A 13,266-nucleotide genomic window follows, 5' to 3' on the forward strand; every position below is an offset into this window, starting at 1 on the left:
CCACAATATCCTGATGGTGGTAACAATCACAACAATTACAAGTTCTGTCATATGTGTATCCTGGAGAACAGGGTACTAGCTCAACTACTACCGAGGAAGAAATTGTTTTGTTAAAAGTCTCAAGTACAGATGTACGTTTAAGAGTGACATTTCTACCTTTTGAAGTTACTTGTTCACCAGTTAAAATAAGACTAAGAGCAGTGACATTGTCAACAAGTATGCGATTGTCAATCAGCTCAATACCAGAGCACAATTGTCATGACACTGGACATCAAACTGTGTTGGCGCAGCAGAATGATTGAAGTAATCAAAGACAGATCCATTAAATGAAATGTGGTGACCTAGAATATTGTGTTTAGCAAGGTAAGTGTTATCACCAGTTTGGACACCATCGAAGTATAACAACAGTGATTGAGGTGATGAGACTATTGTCTTTGACCATGGTTCATCATATTGTAAATGGTATAAGAAGTATAGTATAGAATTGGTACTGTTGTAATCAGAATTAATTTTGCAATGTCGGTGAACATTGAAATACACTGAATTACCAGATATTCCGGCAGAGTTTTTGGAAAACTGTATAGGCCAAGTACTATGTGGTGAATCATAACAAAATAATGCACCACAATTAGAACCAAGGTCTGCATATATTGCACCTCCATATTGAACAGCTGAATTGTTAGTAAAATTTATTCTGGACTCATTGTAAAAAAAAACAGTGTAGTTCCATGTTCACAATAAAGTGCACCTCCACTATTGGTAGAATTGCTACTGAACATTATATCACCAGGATTCACCACCAAAAGGTCCAAACCTGAGGGTAGAGGACAGTAAGTGTATAGCTGTACCAATGTTGTTGTGGAACACTGGCTTGCCATCCAAACTTGTAAAAGTTGAACCAACTGAAATGTACACAACACTGTTCCCACCACTGTTACTAATAAAGTTTGACTGGATTATTATGAAAGTCTGGTATGCTCTTGCACTACTTCCAGTATTACCATCTACAAGAAACAAAGCTGCACCTTCCCTGTAAGCAGTGTTCTCTTGAAAGAGACAGTTTGTGATGTGGACTTGATTATTTGTGTTAGCAGTTTTGATATATAAAGCACCTCCAGCTACTTCCATGTAATGGTTGGATAAAAACATCACATTATTGATGATGAAGGTATTGTTCATTAAACCATTGAGTACAACAGAAACAGCTCCACCACCAGAAGGGCTACCTGTCATCTGACTACCCATCACCAGAACCTCATTAATAATTACCACATGTGATGACATTCTACTCTCTGATGTAAAAATCAATACAGTTTGATTGTTATTGTTAGTAAAGTTACAGTATTGTATGGAGACATTATAAGCATTGTTATCATTGGTGTCCAAGTGGAAGTATACTGCACTACCAGAAGCAGTAGAGGTACTGTTATTTGAAAACTTAGAATGTTCAACTACAATATTACCTTTTTTGTTTGTCAGTAAGTTCTCACTAAGGACAGCACAAACTATGCCACCATTGCCATTGTTGGTAAAGGACGAATTGGACATTGTCAGAAGTGTATCATTATTACGTGCATCAAGTGATGGAAACCAAATGCCTTGTTGTGTGTTATTATAAAACACTAGTTCAGACAAAACAATTGGTGCAACAAAAGCAGTTTGAACAAAGATGTATGCTCCTCCAGAATTAGACTCAAACACAGTTCAATAATAGTTAAACTGAGATGTGATTCAGGATTACCTGAAACATGCACAGAAAGCCCATATGGATTGTAGCTACTGTTAATGTGTCTATTACCCACAAAACTGCTATTCAAAATTGTGATACTTACATTGTCATTGTTTACTGTAATCTTTAATCCACTGCATTCATAGTCAACTAGTCTTTTTATAAAATTATAAGAAAAGGTAGTGTTTCTAACAGCAATGTTAGAACTGGCCTGATATATATCTAATGCACAGACTTGAGATCCTTGAAAAATGCATCTCTCTATTTTGATATTGTGAGCAGCAGCTAAATAAATTTCTGCCATTTTATTCTGCTTGTTAGGATCACCACACTGCATGTCCCATGTGATCCCTTCAATGATGATATCACTACATGACTCACAGTACACATCTCCACTATTGTTACACATGATAGTAGCACCATTACCAGTTATTGTAATGTTGTGTAGGTTTCCTGATCCTATTGGAGTGGTAGCATTTAGCACAACTGATTCTGATGTGATGTTTATGATGGTATTATTGTTTATGTTTTCTAATGCAAAGGACAATGAGCTGCAAGGACATGATCCATCCACACAGCATACGGTGTTATTAATTCCATGGTTGTTAGCGGTGACCACTTTACTTTCTGCTTGTTGGGTGGCTGTGATCATCCACAAAGTCAATACTATCATAAACCTAGACAGATCAAAAAAAAATTTACATATGTGGCATTTATATAATTTTTGGAGATATTTGTTGCCAAATGGAGCACAACATTTTTAGTATATACACAGGCTGCTATTTCAATACAACCATTATTTTGATGAGTATATATACAAGGATGCTAGCTACATAGACTTTTGTGGTAGTATTTAGCAGGGTTTCCCAAAAAGATCATTCTTCTTGGCCATTCCAGGCGGCTATCAGCCTTTTCTGTTACTGTGCCTGTTAGCTATGTACTTTGCTTTCTAAATGTACAGCCTAGCTGTTTTTGCATAATGTTTACCTTATACCTGTATATATACTCAATTTGAGACTTAAATTTGAATCACACATACTTAGTGTTATTCCTTTGTATTACTGTAGGACTTCTATACCTGGTAGCTAGTGCCTACTATCAGCTTAAGGAGGGGAATTGTTAAGAATGGAAATTACACAAAGAAGCTAGGGGAATTATAAAGATGACATAGGAATGGAAGTTAAGGGAATATTAAATAAATTGGCTTAATACAATTTCATAAGGCTTCAACAAGCAATCACATTAGTAGTGAGACTTAATTATGTTACAAGTACACAGATTTCTACCTGGTAGCTAGTACCTACTATCAGCTTGAGGAGGGGAATTGTTAAGATGACATAGGAATGGGGATTACACAAAGGAGCTGTTAAGATGACATAGGAATAGAAATTACACAAAGGAGGGGAATTATTAAGATGATGGTGCAAACCCTCCAGTGTCCAACTGGTAGACTTGATAATAATAATAAACAACATAGGAATGAAAGTTAAGGAAATAGTAATTAAATTGGCTTGATACAATTTTCATAAGGCTTCAACAAGCAATCACATTAGTATATAGTAAGACTTAATTATAATCAAATGAATATAATTATGTTACATAAGCACAGCTCATCACAGCATTTAACAAGTCTCAATACAAAGATGAACTAGTTGCCAAATTTTCAAGATATGACTGTCAGATTTTGGATGGACAAGAAGTAGTATATAAACCGCAATTGTGTGGAAGCCAATTTATGATACTCGCTTCTGCCCATAGTGACGATGTTTTTATAAAAAAGCCTGTTACTAACATATCAAGACATTCAAGCTGAAAAAGAAAATATCCAAACTGAGCTACTACCTTGCAAATAACACTGTAAATTCCATAAACCAACCTGCGGAGTGATTTGCCAATTTCACAATGCTGTTGTTTCTTTGAATCATTAATGTAGTGAGAATATCTATGGATAATGGGTGTCAAGAGGTTGGAATGCTACTGGAACGTTCCCTTCCAAATATTCGCCACTCATTTTGCCATAGAGAAAATTAATGATTTTCAACCTTAAAATTACAGGTTAAATTTCCTCTGGCTTCCTCCTACTATAGTTCATTTAAATCGCCATTCACTGCTCTTTCCAAATCTAGTCTGGAATCTGATGTATATATCATGTGTCACAGGTTATATATTACATGGCCCCGAAACACCCAATACAAAATGTATGGAGAAATCTTCTACACTGGTTTGGTTGAGACCATTTTGGGAGCCACAATTGAGCTTCTTCTAACATTTGTATTAGACTCGCAGAGAGTTGCTCTACATGTATATATATATGATATCACTCCCTGAAAGTTGCTAATCGAACTTTAAGTAGGTGGTACACAATATTTAGTTTCATTAATAGTTTTTCCAATGCAAATGCATTGGACATGCCTGTAACAGCTGTCATTTCTACCGCAGAACAAATGTATAGCAATTTTCTGAATTAAATGTCTTAATATGTCTTTGTGTGACATGTATGGGTAGAATTAACACGTGAACTAAAGACCTGATAAGAAAAGTAGCTCCGCACAATGATAGATAATGAGGTTAATAGTGTCTAACAGCAAACCAGCCCCATTGCGCCAAGTGCAAAGGAAAGTATTAACTCTGAAGCAATAAACTTGGAACTCCCACTACACACATTCCAGAGAGCTCCTGTTTGGTGTAGTTAAAGGGTAGAGAACAAATGCTTCATTGATTTCTATTAGTACAAGGTACTTTATGGTGATAGCTTGCTTGTTTCAGGCCCTGTAAATTTCATGGTGAAGCCATACAGAATCTGTACTGAGCCACCTTAAAAGACCATACAAGTGCACTATTTGTTATGATTCAAGAAATGCCATTGGCTTTGCACAGGAGTTTATAAGCGTCGAAGGCACAAAGGAGTGTGAAACTTCCATGAGGCTGTGTGGCAATAGTGACTGAAATTTAAAATTACCTTATATGGAACACCACTATATAATAATAATAATAATGTTGAAATGTCACCAACCACATGGGTTTCTGTTCTTATTAAACAAATTCACTGGGTCAACACCAACTAGAATTTAAACACAATCTAATTTTACTGTTGCTATTAACAACAACAACAGTCATTTCTTTTTTGTTGTTGGTGAGAATTTTACTGTAACAGACAGTTGCTATTAGCGACAATGGTTATTTTGTTTTCGTGCAATTCTGTTAAATCGTTTTTGTAATTTGCTTTAAGGTGTTGCATTTGTTTGTTGTGTATTGTGTCCATGTATTTATTTTGTATCGTGTTAGATTTTGTACTTGTTAGCTAGCTATGTTTAATTTATTTGTACATTGTATGCTGCTCTGGCAAGGAAAAACGGTAGTTGCCAATTGTCAGAAGGTAAAAACAAATCACTTGGAATCCCAAAATGGAATTTTGGAATCTTGATCAAGAATCTGGAATCTTCTGATAAAATGGAATCTCGACAAGTCTTTTACAAGTCCGATCATTTCCATATATTTATTGTAAATTATACTGTGTAAATTATTTTGTGTGTTGTGTTACATTTCAGTTTAGTCTCGTGAGCACTGTGCATTTGTTTCACCAGTAATCTAATTATCCTGGAAGCCAGCCAACTGCATAAAGTGTAGCTAGCTATGTAAATTTCAAAATTTGCACTCTGGAATCTTTGCAAAAAAAATGGTGAGATTTGGAATGTTACACACTATTTTTGGGCGGTGTCAGACCTCTTGCTAATTCACTAGACTATATAGTACCTGTGACAGCTGCATGAAATGAGTAGTACCAGTAAGAGATCAACTGCTGCTTACTACTTTTGTAACGAAACCACTAACAGGTGGCCTGTGGATTTGTGGTGTTCCAAAGAAGGCAATGTTGCACCTTAGAAGTCTTGCAGGGTTAAACCAAGAGTAAAATTAATAATGGGAGAAGAAACCATCACAAATAAGCCTGAACTAATTATACTACATTCATTTCAAAGAATCAGGTGTCAAAGGGCTTCTGTCAAAACTGGCTCACTTTTGATGACTCACCTTTAGGTACGTTCTTCTTACTATATATACTGTGACCCTTTTTGTCTAAGTTTTATTTTAACCAGTACCTCGGACAGTATAGGTTATTGAACCGACTATTGGTTCAGTATCCACTGCCTAATTTTAATATAACTATTTGGGCTATAAATCAAGGTGCGGTCATCGTGCATGTGTCTATTTACTATTGAATGGTAGCTGATGCTCTCAGATGTTCATAAACATAGCCTTGCATTCGATATACAGTGGAACCTCAGTTATCCGGACCCTACTTATCCGGATTCTTGGTTAACCGAACAGGTCCGAACTACGGAAATGACTGCTCTATTAGAGTAGTGACTGTTCTATTGGGGTAGTTGAAATACAGATATTTTTAAAATGCTATTTTAAGGTTATTTATACACAGTTTCAGAGATATGGACTTTTCAGACTTATGGACCACCCTTGGTGCCAAGGGGTTCGGATAACTGAGGTTTCACTGTAGGTGACTATTTCACATGCATGAGCTTCATACACTGTTACGTACTTCAAGATTGCTTTTAATGATTGGTTTCTCGTGAGACCTGGTGACATATTTTTCATGAATGTTGTCTGAAATCACTACATACTGTTTTTCATGGATATAAACTTCTTCGCCATAACAAGCAAGGGTATCACAAGTGTTGCATATTAAATGGGCACTACTGAGGTCATTGCTTTCTTCCGTTCAACTAAAAAATTTTCCTCCAACTCTACTTCATCCAAAATCTTTGACTGAAATTTGTGAATCTTCAAACTCCATTGTGATTTGAATGGCAAATGATTCTCTATCATGTTGTCAACAAGATGATTCTTCTCTTCATTTTGCAGCTCTTGAAATTCTTTTGGTGTTCCCTTACTGATGATAGCGTAGCATTTACTGTGTATAGATCAAGCTCTTCCCTTTCGACTGTACCAGGCTGATCCCATTAGTTACATGCTGGTAGCAAATAACAAGGTTACAAGCTGGTACATTAATACCTTCCTCCAAAACTACTAAAAGATTGAGTCTGCCTTCATGGAAACTCTTGATTCTATGCTGTCGTTCAGCATCGTTCGTAGGTCTAGTTTCATGCCCAGAACCAACCACTACATCCGGTTGAATCGATTCCAGTTCAGGTTGTCGCTTGATCCATTCCGTCATCTTGGATGCACAGTGACAAAGACAGTAGATTTACTGCCTTTGCATTGAAAACCATCTTGAAGTAACTTTTTTAGCTGAGCAAGTTTGGGATTGACAGATCCAGTGATCTGCTGTACTTCTTGTTGAAATTGCTCCAGTAAATCCCAGAGCTGTTTTTCCACTCTGATCATTTTATCTGCATCAGGATTCCTTAACTTGCTAAACTTCACTGATAAAGAATCTTCACACTCATAGTCATTGTAGTAGAGTAAAATCTTCACATAGTGTTGAAGGTGCTCGAGGATGGCACGAATACTTCTCTCTAGTTCTGGCTTGTCTGATCTCAGTTTGGAATCAGAAAGCAGCTCAAAAAGAAAGTTAATATAGCCCTGATGTGTATAACAGTGGTGTGTGCACTTTAAAGTGATGTTTTGAACTATTTCATCAAGCTGCTAAATGTACTTGTAAAGGAGTGATTGAAAATCATTATCTGATATTCGGCCTGGCATCGGAACTTTAGAAAACTCAGTTTTGCTAGTGAATTGATGTAACTCGGCTAAATTCTCCTTAACAGTAATGTATCCAGCATCAACATCCATTAGTGCACCAAGTGTTACCAAATGATCGATGGTTTTCATAGGATCAGGCTTATGACTGTCTCCAGCACCTGGTGAAGCAGTTAATCCAACTATTTGTGGTAACCAAGTCTCTCCTTTTCAGTCTTAATTTCTTTTTTAGATACTTGATCATGATAGAAGCATAAGGTGCCTGGCATTTACAATGGTTACACTGATCAAACACAATGAGTGAAATATTTTCTAACTGTACACTGTCTGACTCAAGATTGTTGATCAGTATTTGTGGAGTACACACCACGATGTCGTTCTTTTGCAGCAGAGAAGACAAAGCAAATGTGCTACTTGAGTCCCCAGTAAGACTCATCACTTCAGCTCCAGTAATGTGATAGGTGAGCCTCTCTTTTTGTCGATCAGCAAGAGGGGTCTTGGGCACAAGAAACAGCACCTTCCCTCTCCTGCCATGGTGGTTCAAATTGGCACAAATGATCATACAAGCAACTAGGGTTTTCCCTGTACCAGTTGGGACCACTATTATGCGGTTTTTTCCCCGGAGTGGCTAACTCTGTCTGGTATTGACGAATGTATTTTCGACCAGGAGGTATAATTTCAAACCCTTTAAAATCTGAATTATCCGATTCCATCCCTATTAAATTACAAACAGTATAAACAAACACAAATTGTATAGAGTACAATGTTACCTCTAGAAACAAATCCTTGAGACTCTGTTCTATTTTGTGTCAGCTGTAATTCTTTCACAACAGAGGTCAAAATATCAGGATTGCTATTTGGTTGATCTTGGGGCTTGCCAAAGGTAGACCTAACAAATTTATACACAACATAGTACACATCACATCTGAAGCAGGCAGTGTGACAGCTTACCTACAGTGTGATCAATACTTGGCTTCTTTAAGGGGATCAACAATAGTAGAATCTCCTATGAAGCATACACAGCAGAAATTTCAATGTATGTGTGTGTGTGTGTGTGTGAGAGAGAGAGAGAGAGAGAGAGAGAGAGAGAGAGAGAGAGAGAGAGAGAGAGAGAGAGAGAGAGAGAGAGAGAGAGAGAGAGAGAGAGAGAGAGAGAGAGAGAGAGAGAGAGAGAGAGAGAGAGAGAGAGAGAGAGAGAGAGAGAGAGAGAGAAAGAGTCTGTATGTACTGTGCATATGTGTATATTTTAGTGAAATAATATTTCTTCTGATGACATTCGAGTACATACCTGGTGTAAGTATACGTAGAATGGAATCTGCCAAACTATTGTGTTCAATACCAGGTGATTCTAGAGCAGCCATCAACTTTTCCCAGATTGCAGTTACACCTTTTTGAAGCCAGTGGCTAAACATCTCTCTACAACACTTACTGTCATCAGAAGGACCATTGACATCAATCTCCCTCAATTTCCTCTACAACTCTTGAAAACTAGACATTTGAATGATTGCATAACCACGACTTAGCAGTGACCCACTGTAAACTAGCATGCCTGTGTTGTACTACTGCGCCTATTAATGTCATTCCCTGCCTCCAAGGTAGGGTGGGGTAATACAGAGGATTTGACAAAGTCTAGTGTCAAATTCCCCAGTACTGCATGGGGCTAAGAAGCTTGTCAAAACCCCACTATGTCCCCAACTTGACAGAAGGGTTTCTATAGGGGATTTGATTTACCTATAAATAATTTTTGGTTCAGCAAAAACTGCCACCATCAAAAGCCCCAGAGGTGGGGCAAGTGTAGATGTCAAATCCCCAGTGGTGTATGGGAGTGGGACTTGACATTGATAGGTGCATAAACATGTGGAATTAAACATACAAGAGTCAAGAGGGTAAATCAAGTACTTGATATATAGACTCTATGACCGGCATCGTACTCCTCTTCTCGTAGTGATGTCCCACTGGAGACTTATAAACTCTGTTGCGAGTGAATTTATAGATACGAGTATATCAAAACATTTGTCAACTTTTACTGGCCATACATTATAAAAATCCGCAACGTAAAAAATGCGCAAAAATTATACCGACTGTTAAATACAGCGTCATAACTTTCCGCATACGTTCATTTACGTAGATCTACTGTGGCTCATCAGAACCCTTAATCAATGGCGATTCGAGTGATATATAGGGGTTTGTGAAGTAATTAAGTGAAAAGGCAGGATAGAGCCTTGTATCGCTAGATTACGTAATAATTTAGCGGAAAAAACCAGTTTTTTAGTTTGTTTCGCAATGTAACTCCGTACAACAATTAGTTTGGCATTTACTTCGGGCGGATTCTTAATCAGCAAGTGCTGATACGTAGAATGATACCAAGTGAATTTGGTTGAAGATAACACGTTGCTTTTTTGGGGTTTCCCACCCGAGTAATTAAATTTTCCATAGGAAATTGTATGGGGGCGCATATTATGTTGTAATCAACAGTACATAACTGTTACTATGGTAACGATAGAGGGTTACTTCGGGCGGAATCGTGTAGAGTACTTCAAGGGCTTTATTTTGTTGTATGATGTCCTGTGGAGATTAGGCCACTCCAAATAAATTCTCTGTTTCCCGTCCTGGATTCAAGCATATTTGCATGTGGGCGGGCGGTCCATTTCCATTATTTCATTATAAGATTGGCAGCTTTTCAAACCATTATTTTCCTGGCACAACCATAAAAAGCTGCATAAAGGCATGTCTAAGCTTGTTCCTTCCCTTTTAAGCTGCAAAAATAACACAAACGTGAAGTTTGTGACGACTTGATAGCACTGCTGACCCTGTTTCGAGATTGCTTTTACTGAGCCTGTCAGTATACAAGAATAACCGGAAAATAATGGAAGAATACGGAATAATGGAATATTTATAGCTGACAGTATCTAGATGCGGGCGGTGGACGGGAAACAGAGAATTTATTTGGAGCAGTGGCGTAGCCAAGGGGAGGCATTTGCCCCCCGTCACTAAGTGATGTATTTTTTAAACTTCCGTCACAAGCTTTGCAGTAACTGACACGCATCCCAAATTACTGTTTGTGCGCTACTACGCGAGTGCACACAACATTCAACTCGTTTGTGAATGGTGATAATAATACGATGATTTCTTGCGCGTTACAAGCAATTAATAAAACGATGCGCTAAAAATAAGGTATGCCCGGATCACCAGGGGTTCTCCGTATAGATGTTCTATACCATATGCGTATTTTGTACCGTACGCGTATGGTATGTACCATACGCGTACGGTACGATTTTCCGTACCATACGCGTATGGTATAGACATACGCGTATGGTACGTACCATATGCGTATAGCAGCGTATTATGCCTTTTCTCAGTATCTTCTAGCCTTGCCATCACCTAGCTACAATGGGCTGTCTTTACAAGCATTTCTAGCTGAGCAAACTTAGAACACAACACAATAATCTGCTTACTACTGAGCTGTAACTATATTATTCATCAGCACACTGCATGCATTTTATCCTTGCCATGCATGCCCATGCATTTCCCACTATAGTCCTATACTAATGTACCTAAATCTATGTACATGATCTCACTTTGTCTGCAGAACTTTACATAAATGGTACTGTGCATGTATGCTACTTTATACAGTAGCTATCAGAAGCATGCAGATGGTCTTATATGTATACTCAATTATAAGTGTGGATAACTGACAATTTACAACAGAATTGGGTAAATAAGCAAGGAGAGCAATTACAACATGCATGGTAGCTAGTAAGTTCTAACTGAATTATACATATATGCATATACTGCTTGTGCAAAGCTAATAACTGGAAAAATGAACTTCGTAAGTGTCATCAGTTGTGCAGCATGGCTCCTCACTGTATTTGCATTTTTATATATGTACACTCTTCTTCTTTTGAGGATCCAATTTCTTGTTTACGTACTTTTCTTGTTTATACATACTGTAAATAGTATATTCATCACACTGGACCTACAAGCACAAATTAATGTGGATGTTGTTAACTTTAAAGAGTACATTCAGATAAGAGTAGCTAAACACACTGTCTTCCCATCCACAAGCATGACAGTAAGTAGCGAGTAGCTATACAATGCACTTAACAATAATAAAACAATGCTACTTAATATACATTCATTACTGAACTATACATTAGAACTCATAAACTCACCATAAAATCTCTGCCATGTTATGTTTTCCTACTTCATCTCAGCAGGCAATGTACATGCCTCATTCAATAGCAAAGATTCAGCGAACTACAGTTTAAAAAATTTATTGCACAATTAATTACTATGCACATCAGTGTTAGAGTATAGCATGTCTAATATTGCTATATTAAGCTATACAGCCATGCAGATTTACATTACTTTGCAAACTAAAAACATTACTTTCTCTACAGTTATATCTCTTTGCTACCAGTCCTCCCTCAATGTTATTGTATCAGCATTCTCCAGGTCTTCCTCTGTTTGAGCAATCATTATACCTTGTACTTCTCGAGCTCATCTGATTAAAATTGTCTGTTCAACACACCTTTAGTGCCACCAGGCATATAAATATCCATTTTTAAGTGGAATTATAAGCTAGTGTACTAAAAAATTAAAGGTAAACAATAGATTATATGTAGCAACAATAGAATAAAATATTTAATGAAATAATATATATATATGCCTGAAAAAATTGGCTCCATTTTCCAATGGATGAAAATTATTTAATATGGTTGCTATGTTGTAACCAATCAGAATGCAATATATGGATAATTATATCAAAATCTTATGTTTATATTTATAGCTACAATGCTACCTCTACTGGCTTAGCGTTTATATCACTATGCATTCCAGTTATATTCATTGAAAAATCGTGAATATCAATATGCTGGCACAAATCTACGGCCTAAAAGAAATGAATGTCTTTTGTCCTAAGTAATGCTTTAGAAGATCAAACTTCAAATTTCAGTTTCTGAGTAAGACAAGGAGCATACTGCTCTTGTTTTATGTTGAAGGGATAATTGGGCGCCTTTAAACCCAAACACATTTTTACAAAGTTCATATATACAAGTATAGAGAAACCCCTATAGTAGAGTTTTGGGTAATATCGCTCTATATAGCTTTTAATTATTGTACTAATCTTTGACTATCTTCAGGAGTATAAACACATAAATATTATGTGTGGGTATATTGTTCTAATTGTAGGGAAGTGTAGGCAGACCATTTATAGGCAAAACAGACTACTGTATATAATATTATTAATCAATAACTGAAAGAACACAATAACAACTAACTGTTACAACTACAGTACACAATATTAATGTTACAGGTATGCATAAATTACATTATATTACATCATGTCACATTATTACATTACATCATTAACTCTATTATAGATATGAAGGTGGAGTAGCATTTGTAATAATGGCCTATAGTTTTTGAATTTTCATTGTATCAACAATGGATCATGAATCCAATAAGAAGCAATATATGTGTAGCAATTGCAGCCACAATGTACTGTGTGGAAGAAGAAACAAAAATTAAAATTTACCATTTACCACACGTTGTCAGTGTGTGCAGTTGCTATGCAACAGCTAGATAATTTGTGACTGGATTTGCAAAAAGGTACCTTTTTCACAGACAAAATTTGACCCATGCATGCATATTTGAAATTTGGGGTTTCATAAGTTTTTGAACATATATACCTTATAATTGCGCATGCCTGCATGCAATTATCCATGGGTGTACAGTAGCTACTAGTATCTATCTGCATTTTGATACTAAGAGCAAGTTTATCAGTGTAAGGAGTCAATTGTTACATCATTTTGTTTGCTGGTATGTAAAATGTGTGGAAAAGGTACCTTTTCACAAATCTGGTC

At 36.8% G+C, this 13,266-nt stretch overlaps 1 long non-coding RNA gene across 1 annotated transcript; it reads right to left on the minus strand.

Moving 5' to 3' along the window:
- Window positions 1-11,293: 11,293 nt before the first annotated feature.
- Window positions 11,294-12,533, minus strand: LOC136264327 (uncharacterized). The gene is made up of 3 exons (XR_010705074.1): window positions 11,792-12,533; window positions 11,575-11,659; window positions 11,294-11,378 (listed from the first exon to the last, which is right to left on the minus strand). It is a non-coding gene; the product is annotated as an uncharacterized lncRNA (long non-coding RNA).
- Between the last annotated feature and the right edge of the window lie 733 nt (window positions 12,534-13,266).

This window comes from Dysidea avara, chromosome 8 (genome assembly GCF_963678975.1).
Source record: "Dysidea avara chromosome 8, odDysAvar1.4, whole genome shotgun sequence".
NCBI classification, from domain to species: domain Eukaryota; kingdom Metazoa; phylum Porifera; class Demospongiae; order Dictyoceratida; family Dysideidae; genus Dysidea; species Dysidea avara.